At 33.2% G+C, this 13,850-nt stretch overlaps 1 protein-coding gene across 3 annotated transcripts in view; it reads left to right on the forward strand.

Annotated features, from left to right (window-relative positions):
• Nucleotides 1-590: 590 nt before the first annotated feature.
• The window catches only part of LOC124362610 (monocarboxylate transporter 13), a 51,494-nt gene continuing 38,234 nt past the window's right edge, over nt 591-13,850 (forward strand). Inside the window, exon 1 of one of the 3 annotated variants that reach the window (XM_046817265.1) lies at nt 591-893. The gene's annotated coding sequence lies outside the window, so the exon portion shown is untranslated. The remainder of the gene's footprint in view (nt 894-13,850) is intronic. The other 2 variants (XM_046817267.1, XM_046817264.1) reach the window with 2 other exon arrangements.

A 13,850-nucleotide genomic window follows, 5' to 3' on the forward strand; every position in this document is an offset into this window, starting at 1 on the left:
CTGTTGCACTAACCAAATCAATGGTCTCATATGTTGGTTTCGGAATTCAGCTTAGATTATAAATTATTGTAATAATATCACATTTTACAGATGAGCATTTTACTAGTAGTTTCCGAGCGGCATGATACTAACGCTTCTGGCCACCAGTGCACTTCCGGTGCTGTCTATCACTGATGACGATGTATGAAGAACAGTGAATTTATCGAGATAAGGCATATTGCGCAATAGTATAAATTACTAGGTCTGTTCACAAAGGTCTGATAGAGCTATCGAGTATTGCAATCTCATTTATATGGAATATTCTTTAGAAAAATTTATATTTTTGTGGGCAGACAATCAAATCTGAATATAGATTTTAAATTTATCTTTATAAAGGTATTGTTTAATTGAAAGGTAATATTTGTGTGAGCAAGTATTAATGCACTTCTGACGTTGTATTCCTTGCATCCACCCCCTTCATTGTGGAGACAGAAAATACCGCACAACATGAAATATTCCTAAAGGCCATCAATCAAGAACAAACTTGGCCGCGCTACAGGCCAGAGTCTCACACTTATTAAACTTCTTTCGTCATCGCCAGAAATGATATTCATTCTATCTCAATGTCACGAGTGGAATAGACGTCAAAGTTACAAATTGATAATCCAATATGACGTACATATTTAGGTGATTATAACTATTGTGTGTTACCTTTCAAGAGTCGAACTCTGTATAGTAAAGATAAAGTCGTGTACTTGTGAGCGGTATTTTCGATTGTTACGTGAGCGGCCAGTCAGCTGTAGTGAGTAGCAGGGCGATAGACTCAAGTGTACAGTGTGCAGTGTACAGTGTAGTTAGTGTTCAGTGTGGATCGGCGCGGCGCGGCGGCGGGAGGCGGCGGTGTACCACGTAAGGTCAGTACGAGCGTTATTTATACACAGCTGACTTTAAGTTACTCGTGGATACTCCATATTCTCCATTATCTTTATACGAACTCAAAATCAGTTTGCTATTGTACAAATTCACACATTAATGAAGTGTAAAAATGTGAAATCTGTGATTAATTATTTATTCATTCATAAAATCTTCATAACATTAAACTGAATCAGATTATGTGAATGGTGGCCTAAGGTTAAAATAGACTATTGCAGCACAAGTAGTGAAGTTTTTAGCTGGAATCTATGATCGTTGAAAATGCATGACATCTTTTCCTCCTCCGTGCATTGGATTATTTTACTTGCATTATTGTCAACCTAAACATAATCGGGAGTTTCCAAATTTATTATGTACCGTATGCACATCTTAACCAATTACTAGAATCAACATTGTATGTCCGTAACAAAATGGTGATTCGTGTTTGGTTGAAATACCGCGTATCTTAAAAGTATTTTGATTTAAGATTGTATTGCATTTTATGTTCTTTACTTAAATAATTCATTTCAGAAATAAACGTTCTAAATTTTTGTTTGGTTGAAGATTTAATGACAGTATTATTAACAATAGTTTAAACTAATATTAACATTAAATTATTTTTAATTTTTACACAAGTAGGTATGTTTCTAATTTCAAGTAGCAATCTCAAGAGTGGAAAGAGGAGTCATTTTCGTTCTCTTGAGATTTTAAGGATTCTTGTTAATTTTCTGTCATTTTGAAACATTCAAATAATGTAGGTTGGTAGTAGCCAAACGCTGTGACGGATCGTAACTGTTTATTTCTTTCAATAATCTTCCGAGCTGTATTAAAGCTTTGCCCTAAGTGGATTTAGTCAGTAAATTTAAACGAACGGACAGTTTCGAATTCAGGAAGCGTCACAGTTACGACGTGGTTGGCTTTGTTTCCGTCGGAATACTGATTGAAATAATGATAAGTTCTTTCATATTCTAATATACTCCAAATGAATACCCAAGATTACGACAAAAGGATATTTTAGTATATCTATTTCCATGCCGGGCTGTTTGCCCCGAGTCGCAGATGACTATGCAGGAAAGCCCAGGCGGACATCGCACGCGGTCGATTGTACAGCTGGCTGCACTAGAGTCCATCTTCGTTTTTGCTTCATGACAAAAATGTTCAATCTTAAAACATTTTAATCCTTTATGTTTCGTCCTAGTGTATAACAAATGCCCCGAACTGCTTTCAAATTTTCTGATATAGCCTAATTGCGCGTTATTTAACAAAACTATTTCATACTTGTTTTTAATTACGAAAAAATATAAACATGTTGTAGGAAACTCTCAACAACATTTGGTGGTGTATTATTCGTATACGTAAATACTACATATTTCAAAAGTATGACAAACCGTATCGGACTAAAGTAGAGATTCAAGTTTGTTCGCAAATTGTGACAACAGTACCTTAAAGTACAGATTTAATATTGTTCGCAAACCTGTGTCAAACAATAACAAGCGTAAGTGTTAGAGATTTATGTTTCTTGAATTATTCGACAAACAGTAACGATCTAGGGAATTAGAAATTTAATATTGTTCGTAAACTGCGACAAACAGTAACGAGCTAAAGTAGAGAATGAATATTGTTCGCATACCTGTGATAAACAGTAACAAGCTAAAGTAGAGAATGAATATTGTTCGCATACCTGTGACAAACAGTAACGAGCTAAAGTAGAGAATGAATATTGTTCGCATACCTGTGACAAACAGTAACGAGCTAAAGTAGAGAATGAATATTGTTCGCATACCTGTGATAAACAGTAACAAGCTAAAGTAGAGAATGAATATTGTTCGCATACCTGTGACAAACAGTAACGAGCTAAAGTAGAGAATGAATATTGTTCGCATACCTGTGACAAACAGTAACGAGCTAAAGTAGAGAATGAATATTGTTCGCATACCTGTGATAAACAGTAACAAGCTAAAGTAGAGAATGAATATTGTTCGCATACCTGTGACAAAAAATGACTAGCTAAAGCAGCTAGAGATTTTGATTTCTTGTATACATACTGTGACAAACATTAACGAGCTAAGTAGTTAGAGATATAAGATTTAGTAAACTGTGACAAACGATAACGATATGGAATAGTTAGATATTTAAAATTGTTAGTAAACTGTGATAAACGACAACGAGCTAAAATAGTAAGAAATTTAAGATTGTTTGCAATCTGAGACAAACAGTAACGTTTAAGTAGAGAATTAATATTTTTCGTAAACCTGTGACAAAAAATGACTAGCTAAAGCAGCTAGAGATTTTGATTTCTTGTATACATACTGTGACAAACATTAACAAGCTAAGTAGTTAGAGATTTAAGATTGTTCGCAATCTGAGGCAAACAGCAACGAGCTAAAGTAGTTATAGAGATTTAAGATTTTTCGCAAATTGTAACAACAGTAACGTTTAAGTAGAGAAGAGAATTAATATTGTTTGCAAAACTGTGAAAAAAATGACTAGCTAAAGCAGCTAGAGATTTGGATTTCTTGCATACTGTGATAAACAGTAACGAGCTATGTAGTTCGAGATAGTCTATTAGTTGTTCGCAAACTGTGGCAAACGATAACGAGTTAGGTAGTTAGAGATTTAAGATTGTTCGCAAACAATGACAAACGTTAACGAGCTATATAGTTAGAGACATAAGATTGTTCGTAGACTGTGAAAAGCGATAACGAGCTGAAATAGATAGACATTTAAGATTGTTCGCAAACTGTGACAAACGATAACGAGCTATATAGTTAGAGACATAAGATTGTTCGTAGACTGTGAAAAGCGATAACGAGCTGAAATAGATAGACATTTAAGATTGTTCGCAAACTGTGACAAACGATAACGAGCTATATAGTTAGAGACATAAGATTGTTCGTAGACTGTGAAAAGCGATAACGAGCTGAAATAGTTAGACATTTAAGATTGTTCGTAAACTGTGACAAACGATAACGAACTAAAGTGGTTAAAGGTTTAGATTGTTTTCATAGTACACAATGCAAGGTCGTTTCAATGTCTCTCAACTGTAACGATGTTGTATTGATGTCACATTTGACATTTGATCGGACAGACGTAAGAATAGTAGTGGCTGGATATATATGACGAATACCGTTATCAAGATTTTACATATATAATTATCATTACCACTATGAGCATAAGGTGGTCAAATTGACGTGTAATAACAATAAATTTGGATTTGATTTTGAAGTATAATATATTTGCGTTGTTGATGAATGTTTGTTTTGAAATTCGGTTGTCTCTAATTGCTGTTAGTTTTAGTAAATTATAACCCACAATTCCATCTCAACACAACTTCCTCTGCAGTGTCACTCCCTCTCTCTTGAAAGTAGCTATACATGGTTTATTATTTCGTCCTACCTTTAGCGAGTGTGTGTAGGATGAAACACAAGATGACAAAAGATGTATCCAACCTTCAGCTCTATCCTCTTATTTTCAGTTATTGCATGTTTTATTATAATTATTTGTTTGTTTGCGAAAAGTGTTTCTTTTTTCGTATATCTAGTGTAAGATATAGTAAACAGGACAGTGTAAATCACCTTTACATATACATGACGTATGAGCATTAAAAATATATGTAAAATTAAAAATATACAACTAAATTTTACACTTCTTACGTGTTAGTGCCTATTAACATGTAAAAATAGTCAATGGTAGCTGTTAAGTTAGTGTTATCACTTCCTTCTTGATAGGGCACAAGCAGAGGGAACGAGCTATTATCTATACTACAAAACAAAGCACGGTGTGTGGCAGGCGGGTATTACAAGCAGAATCCATTACTTTCTTATGCTGTTCACTGGAATGATTACGTCATTTATCAATTAACGATTTATAATTCAAGGTGAAAAGTCTGTAGACGTAATTGACGTTTGCCGTGAGATATACTTCTATTCTTTTATACTGTTTTTTTTAATTCCCCCATCTTTACAGCGCCAAAGTCGCTAAAGCATTGTAACCTCATAATTTGTTGTTCTAAAACCTGTTATGGACACGATTTCAGGCACGGTGGCGTGATGTGAGGCTAAGAGTGTGTTTTGGTACGGCAATAATTGTTGCTCTTTCTTAGAAACAAGCGCTCTCGGCAGGAGAACAATGGGTCTACTTTCCAGGGCTTTCTCGTTGTAAAATGCGTTCGGTTTGTGGCACTCACCGAGACACAAAGTCAAGAATCCTGTTGTGTATCATATTGATGCTATTTCAAAACAAATATTTCACATAAATCTTCAAGATCATCCAGAGATGTCAGGAGTAGTATCACTGAATACATAAACAGTTTATATTATACTGGCAGTTATCCGCGGCTTCGTACGCAGTGCTCTATTAAAACAGGAACACCATGGGCATATTCTTTTTAAATGACATTGTAAACACTTATGACATAAGCCGTAGTCACTGAAAGATCTGGAATCCTGAAATATTTTGATTAAAGTTAAACGAACTTAAAACTAACAGAAAACGTTGAAATACGAGTTTTTATAATCAAATTTACTCTTTGCCTTTAACACTATAGATATGTAAACTAATTTAACCCTTTGAGTGCCAACGTCCGATTTTACCGGACGACGAAAGTTGGCCGAAAAGTGCCAACGTCTTATTTTACCGGACGACAAAAGTTGGCCGAAAAGTGCCGACGTCCGATTTTACCGGACGTTCGGGAAAAAGTCACTAAAAATTGTAACCTTTAATATTTTAAAATAATATCATATTGAAATGTTTGTGAAGAATCGTTCTTTTCAAATTAAATTGGTTTAGTACACTTCCGATCAAACTTTAAATTATGAAACTCACATATAAACATTTTTGGTTGCCATAGCTACCAGAAAAAATGTGACAATAGTTTCTTAAAAGTTGTATAACTTACTCATTATTGAAGATAATAATATACATTTTTCAAGATTTACAGACAATTGCATACACTTTCCAGTGATATGGACTAAGAAAAGGATATGAATTTTTTTGGTCACAATAATTTGGTTGAAAAATGAAATTAAAAAATATTTTTGAATTTTTTTTAGGTAGGCTAAGTCCATTTTTGGTATTCCTAAATGTAGTGTTATGGTAACTTTGTTATTTTATGTTAATTAAACAGAGTTTTCAGAGACAAATAAAAAAAGAATCATGTTGATAGCTTATTAAATAATCGAACTGTGAATTTTTTACTAAAACCTTGCAAAATGCCTGAAAAAGGGCTGGCACTTTTAAGTACACACCCACTAGAAAAATACCTGGCACTTTTCAGTATACCCACTCAAAAAATACTTGGCACTCAAAGGGTTAAAATTGTAGTCAGACTACTTGAGACTGTGCTGTCATTTTACAATGTTTACACATTATTTGTATTTGTATAATCAATGTTTATAATAATTTGATTATATTTAACAATTAATTAATAACATGTGTTTGCTGAAATTCTTCCGTATGGCAATTTCCTGAACTTTAGAATCCAATGGGGAGCCCTGATGAGGGAAAGAAATTCTTCCTTAGTGCGTCCCTAGGGTACAGGTAAACCTATGTACCAAATTTCATTTCTGTATCTTTTATTGTTTTTGTTGGGCATAAATGAGTCAGTCAGTCAGAACATCTATTTGTATATACGAGGTGTTTACACCTCGTATACAGGGTGTTTACAAAACGGCACCACAAACTTTTGTGGATGATATTACTCATCGCTACAAACAAAAAGTCCTATAAACATAGTTCAGGAATGTGTCGTTTAAATGTTAGTCGCCATTTTCTATTTTTATAAGAAAAATGTATATATCTAGAACTAGTAAAGCTACAGATACCAAACTTTGCACATAGGTAGTAATAAGTAAGAGAGAAAAAAATAATTGTGTGATTTTCTTTAATATTAACAAAAAGGCACTTGTCGAAGGTTTTTTTAAGTTTATTAACATTAAGAACTATTTTAGTTATAAACATGTACAAGATTCCAACTATTACACTAAATAGTAATTTTTATAGCAATTCCGACGGTAATTATTTGAACAAAACCGTCGACGCATAAACCACTTTTAAGGTACACTTGCACAAGCCGGGATCAACACATAAGTTGTAATAGCTGTTATTATGTAGATATAATATTGCAACTACACATTAAACCGTGTCTTTATTTTATATAATGGATGGTGTTACATATTTTATTTCTTTCTATGAAATTGAGTTCTATTGGTATTTGACCATTTTCATTTCTACTTTATTTTTAGCTGCATTCTTATCGCATTTGAAGAAGTGCAGATCAACCAAGACTCGACTTACTAATTTCTCAAAATTATCTGTAATGGCCGAGAAAAGTATCGCATGGGCATTATTTGTCTTGGGCCTTATGGAGGAAAATTGTTTCATACATAAAATATAAAGAAACTTACTGATTGACTATTTGCAATGTAAACTGTCATACAAATGGGATGGATAGTATCAATTTAATTTAATTGCCTGATAACATTGACGATGAATGCAAAATTTAATTGGCATAGCTAATTTATACACCAAGTCATAGCCTATTCAGCAATATTGTCAAATAAAGGATCTGCTACTTTTGAATTTTAAACATTTTCTCTCTTATCAATGAGGTGTTACTGTTGTACATCTTAATTAGATGTATGTTTATTATGTTGGTGAATTCTAATCGCCAGTTCGCCAGAAGGTGGAAGAAAATATTGAGTGATTGGAGGGAAAGATTGTTTTCTATTATCAGTTATGGAATGATTATTGATTCTGGAAATGATTTTTGAGAACATTGAAGTTACCTTCCTTTACCTTAGCTCCTACGGTTTGTTTCTTCTATCTTTCAACTTAAAGTAGAAAACGTTTGGTAATCACTGATTATCTTTCAAGTTACCTTAAAAGTCTTCAATTTTGGATTGTTTTACAGTTTAGGTATATATCGTATATTTAGACATTTTAACGGCAAATTGGAAATTTGTATGTCAACATTTCTAAAATTCTCTACTGATTTAGGCTATCGTCGGTTGTCTACAGGAAATTACTTTAATGTAATATTCAGTCCCGTAGTTTTGGTTCTGTTTAAAAGTTTTTATTTTGAAACGTCGTAAGGAACGCGCTCAGTTCAACCTACATTCCAAATTTTGCAGTTTTACACTCAGTGCTCAGAATGTGTGTGATGAAGCAATATAATATACACAACTCTGATAGCAGTTTTAAGCGAGCAGTCTAATGTTTACAATTGATTTTAAAATGAGAGGGCACTAAGTTACAAAATGTATTAATCTAAAATCACATTTATTTTGGTACAAAACTACTATATTTTCCTTGTATAAAAAATGTAATAATAGAAATAATATTAATGATTCTGTTCATTTAATAGATTGTTAAAATGTATTGTTTTTAACTTATCTAGTTAATTGTTTGGAGTTGCAGTAAACTGATGACTCAGTACTTTTGAATGGGTTTAATTTGGGCCTCTTGTCTTGACCCCATGATTGTGTCTTCCCACTAATATTATAAATGCGAAAGTTTGTATCTTTAGATGTTTGGAGGTTTGTATCTTTAGATGTTTGGAGGTTTGTATGTTTAGATGTTTGGAGGTTTGTCCTCGAATCACGCTGAAACTGCTATACGGATTGTGCTGAAATTTGGAACAGGTATAGCTTTTGGTCTGAATTAACACTTAGAGTGCTTTTTACCACCCATAACACATTCATTTCACCAAATAAAGTCGAATTCAAATTGAAAAATCAGTTTGTTTACATTCGAATGTACTGATATTGGAGTGTTGTACATTGGATAATCAGTAGTGTAATGCAGATTGCAAATACGAAGTTATTTAATTTAAAATTCAGATTGCACCAATGATCAATAATCGCGTATACCCCTAATACATATTTAGTGATCGGTAAAAATATCAAAATCACTTAATCATTAAAATTTAACCTAAGTTAGATTCCGAAATCAACATAAGAAACCATTGTTTTGGTTAATGCAACAGCATAAATCAATTGTGGAACTGTAAATAGATTAGATCGGAGGTGAATTTAAACGACCAGAACAGACCCATATTGACCGCAGATCTCTATGGATATATATTTCTAGATTTAAGTTAATGTAAGCTTACTCTCATAAACTTTATTTTGTTACATTTTCTTCGTTGCTGAAAAATGTAGTTTTTAGAGTTCAGGTACACTTTACACAGGCACATTTTCATTAATTATTCTGAAATTTTCACTGGTCATTTAGTATACTGTCTTTAGTTAAATAATGAACCAGAAATCTTCTATCTGATAAATATTTAGTTTTTTTACATAAACCAAATAAAAAAATTACTGATAATAATGTAACCATTTTTAAAAATCGGTTTTTTTTTCAAAAATAATGAAAATATTATAGTTCCAGTTCACCGTTGTACTCACAACAGTGTATATAAAGAATATGCTTCAAAAAGTTTCAAGCCAATATGATTTATATTTTTTTTCTAAAGTCTACTTAAATTACGGCGTAATTAGTTAGAGACGTCCGTCTCCATAAATTTTGTTGAATTTCGTGGATTACCTTACTTGCTCATAATTTCGTAATATTCTATGGTAACCTTTCGGTAATGCTAATTTATGGTAAGAGGGATAAAAAATGAAAGAATTAAATCTACAAAAATAATATTTTTTCTAATAGAGGTGGTCTACTACGGTATCTACAGACGCTATCTGAGTAGCGTATTGATAGTTTATAATTAATTGTTCACCGCTGTAAATTATAAAATATATGTCCACAGATAGTTCACATCGTCTAAAGATGCAGAAATATAACTTGGAGATAGCACTCGCCTAACATTGTTATAGTGGCAGAGCTGGCATGTAGTGTAATTGATGGTGTCGGTTAATTAGTGCATCTTCAGCCAAAAGGCGCAGTTATCACAGTCAAGCTCAGAGTCACAGTTTTACAAACTTACTTATTTCACATGTGACAGGGACCTATACAGTTAATAATTTGTGTGCAATTACGAAGATAAGTGTTACGAACGTATTTTAAGGCAATATCTACCGAAATTATAATTTGTTTTGTAGTACTAGTAAACTTTTGAAACTTCATAATTATTTTGAAGCAGCCCACAGGAGATTGTATTCAAATGACAAAGCAGTAAAACATTAATTGTGTGAAGTAGATTAATGAAAAGTAAAATACAATACAATACATTAATAAAGGGCTTTAAAACACTATTCACGCTTGCAGAATAATTTGAGCGAGTAACCTACTAAGGACCGTATTGCTATTTTTAAAGGCATGAAGTAACCTATTCCGAGTAAGTTGGCAATTTAGTCGTCTATCATACGAAGAATAGCATAAAATTAAATTTAAAGATGGCGATAACCAAACGTCAAGATGAAGATTTTGATGCTCTGAACATCATAATAAGAAGTGGTAATAAGAATATGAGCATCCGTAGGATATGCAATGACATCTGAACTTCATACTTTGAGACAGTTATGATCTGAACATCTGAGCTTCAGAATAAGATATTTTTGTAACCTGAACATCAGATTGAAAGTTGTTGATAATATTGATATTACAAAAATTAGTTATATCTGATATTTAGAATGAAATGTTGGGGGTGAAAACTGAGGTTTAGAATGAAAGACAATGATATCTGAAATTCATACTTTGAGACAGTTATGATCTGAACATCTGAGCTTCAGAATAAGATATTTTTGTAACCTGAACATCAGATTGAAAGTTGTTGATAATATTGATATTACAAAAATTAGTGATATCTGATATTTAGAATGAAATGTTGGGGGTGAAAACTGAGGTTTAGAATGAAAGACAATGATATCTGAAATTCATACTTTGAGACAGTTATGATCTGAACATCTGAGCTTCAGAATAAGATATTTTTGTAACCTGAACATCAGATTGAAAGTTGTTGATAATATTGATATTACAAAAATTAGTGATATCTGATATTTAGAATGAAATGTTGGGGGTGAAAACTGAGGTTTAGAATGAAAGACAATGATATCTGAAATTCATACTTTGAGACAGTTATGATCTGAACATCTGAGCTTCAGAATAAGATATTTTTGTAACCTGAACATCAGATTGAAAGTTGTTGATAATATTGATATTACAAAAATTAGTGATATCTGATATTTAGAATGAAATGTTGGGGGTGAAAACTGAGGTTTAGAATGAAAGACAATGATATCTGAAATTCATACTTTGAGACAGTTATGATCTGAACATCTGAGCTTCAGAATAAGATATTTTTGTAACCTGAACATCAGATTGAAAGTTGTTGATAATATTGATATTACAAAAATTAGTGATATCTGATATTTAGAATGAAATGTTGGGGGTGAAAACTGAGGTTTAGAATGAAAGACAATGATATCTGAAATTCAGAATGTACTCTATATATGCGGGGTATAAATTAAGTCCTGATACGCCTGGATATATTCCAAACGGATTGAGCTATCGATGTCCAACTTTCACCATACTTATTAAAATCCTTTCTGGTATTTTTGAGAAAAATTGCCATCCCCCCTTTTCAAAGAAGGGCAGAAATGGATAACTTTAAATTTTCAAATTGCAACCCCTATCTTGTGACATGTAATTTTAAAGGTCGATTATAAAGAAACACAATTATACTAAGAAAACGTATCTACGACGTTTCTAGCAAAATTTATGGACAAATAACGCAAAAAATCTGTAGGGACAATGCCATTGTCTTGCAAGAGACTTTTTGTTCGTGGCATTGTCTTTCCAATGAATATACCTTTAAAATGACATGTCACAAGATAGGGGTTGCAATTTGAAAATTTAAATTGACCCTTCCTTTAAATAAGGGGGGGGGGTATTACATATATATCTGAGTTTTTCGTGTTGTAAGCTTTATTTGTCCATGGTAAATCAGAGTACTGTAAAAGGAAGGTTAAAAAAATTGACATAGGTGGTAAAATATGAGCATTAGAGGTGAGAGGTGTTGTTAATTTGAACATCAGAACTGAGGTTAAACTTGACGAAGAAATGACGATACCTTTGTCCTTGATCAGAACGAAATATGATTTGACTGTTGATTGATTTTCCTAACAGTCTTGGATATTCAGTGTCATTGCCTGCTACTGTAGTTAATATGAATAAATTATTGTGTGACAATAATGTACGGTTGAAACGTAAAAGTGTATGCTGTAAATATAAAAATGTATTGTACTATGAAAACAAAGTAGAAGCAACGTTGTGCTTGTAGCCTTGAAAAGTATTGACAATGTTGTGACAATTTCGTTGCGAAACTCCGTATCATTGTTGCGATAGTTGCCGTATTTCAGTCGATGACGCAATAATGATGCTGTAGTTCTACAATCACACCACCTACAGTATGTAGACAGCTTCTGTATCAACTCCTATTGTTTACAATCTCGTATGACTCGCTTGCAAGCACGGCGCACAATTGAGATATGTTAAACACACAGCCACGTGCAATAGCACGAGTTTGTCTTCTTATTGGCATTAAAATGGGTTGACTCTTGAGGAGAAGTTGATAGTGATTCCAATCGTTGACGTTGGTTACAACCAATCTTCAGATCAGTCGTGATAAGATTAAAAGTGAATGTTGAGTTTCAATTACCTTTGTGGTGGCTGTAAGTTGCTTTATGCAACTGAATTTAGAAATATTATTTACACTCCGCGAAGATAGTTTTAATTTAATACATGACTGAAATTAATAATTTAGTGATAATAACCTCATTACGAATATGCATGAATACTGCAGAAAATATTTGAGCGTGTTCTTGTAATTCTATTGTTAATTAAAGAGTTTTAATGTTTTGAGGCTGGAAACCATTTGCGAATAAGGTTTAGAAGAACTTTTTATCTAGAAATCACAGGCCTTGCATTGTTTCAGTTGCAACTACCTCTTTTAGAAATGACCTACTACTATTGTTTCAGTTATCCTCTAGAACCAACGCCATTGTATAAATTATGTAATTTTGACATTATGCAATTAACCCACAGTATCCTACTGGTACCTATATAGGACACCTCGATATGGTGTGTTGACCGTCTTTGGATATCATGGTGGCAATACTCTACAGACAGATGTGAGTTATTTATTAAATCGTCACTGCCACAACGCATCATATGTTTTCAGGAGTCTATTTCTAATAAGATGGTGTAACGTAATATCCATGTTGGTATCTGAGGATTTCAAATGTAGACATATATGTGTTAAGTGCAACCAATTAGTGGTGGACCAATTGAGTAAAATTCAGCCCTCGCCTTAGACCTATCATTCTGCTTTGGACTTAACTCGCTACATATTAGTGAGCGAGACTACCAACTACGTGAAACAAGCCAAATTTAACAAGGAAGTACGTGATGAAGTATACAGCGAATATTTCACATGATAGCTTAGTGGGAAATTTCACTTTCATTAAGCTTTCTAATAACTATTGATTCCTTCATCCGCTTTACATCACGGATAGGGAGAGTCAGCGATTTAAACGTTGTACTATAAATAGTTAACCCCTTGCTAGATGGTTTGATCTGTACACACCAGATTCGTTGCATGGCGGGAACAGCTGATCGCAGAGTGACTGCTGCCCCAGACCAGCTGTTAGCTGTTACATGATCAGTACTCTGCATGCTTCAGTAATATTCCAGTAATCTGATTGCGCCTCGGGCCACCCAACTGTGAACCACTTCAATTATCTCTTGTTAAAATATCAAAGTTCAAATAGAAGGCTGTCACGTGCTAATTTGGAATTATTTATTGCTCATACTTTTATTCAGTTCAGTGAGAAACTCAATTATTGACTCTGTTTTCGAACTATTATTACAAACCGGTTTCTGGTATTGAGAATTATTGATATCAAGGACGAAAACTGCGAGTGCTGGAGAAGGAAACTTGGATTTGGAATAACAGCTGGAAATGGGGTAACTTGCGAATTTTATTTTTGGTGAGGTCATGGGAGGAG

The sequence above is a fragment of the Homalodisca vitripennis genome, chromosome 5 (genome assembly GCF_021130785.1).
Source record: "Homalodisca vitripennis isolate AUS2020 chromosome 5, UT_GWSS_2.1, whole genome shotgun sequence".
Lineage (NCBI taxonomy): Eukaryota > Metazoa > Arthropoda > Insecta > Hemiptera > Cicadellidae > Homalodisca > Homalodisca vitripennis.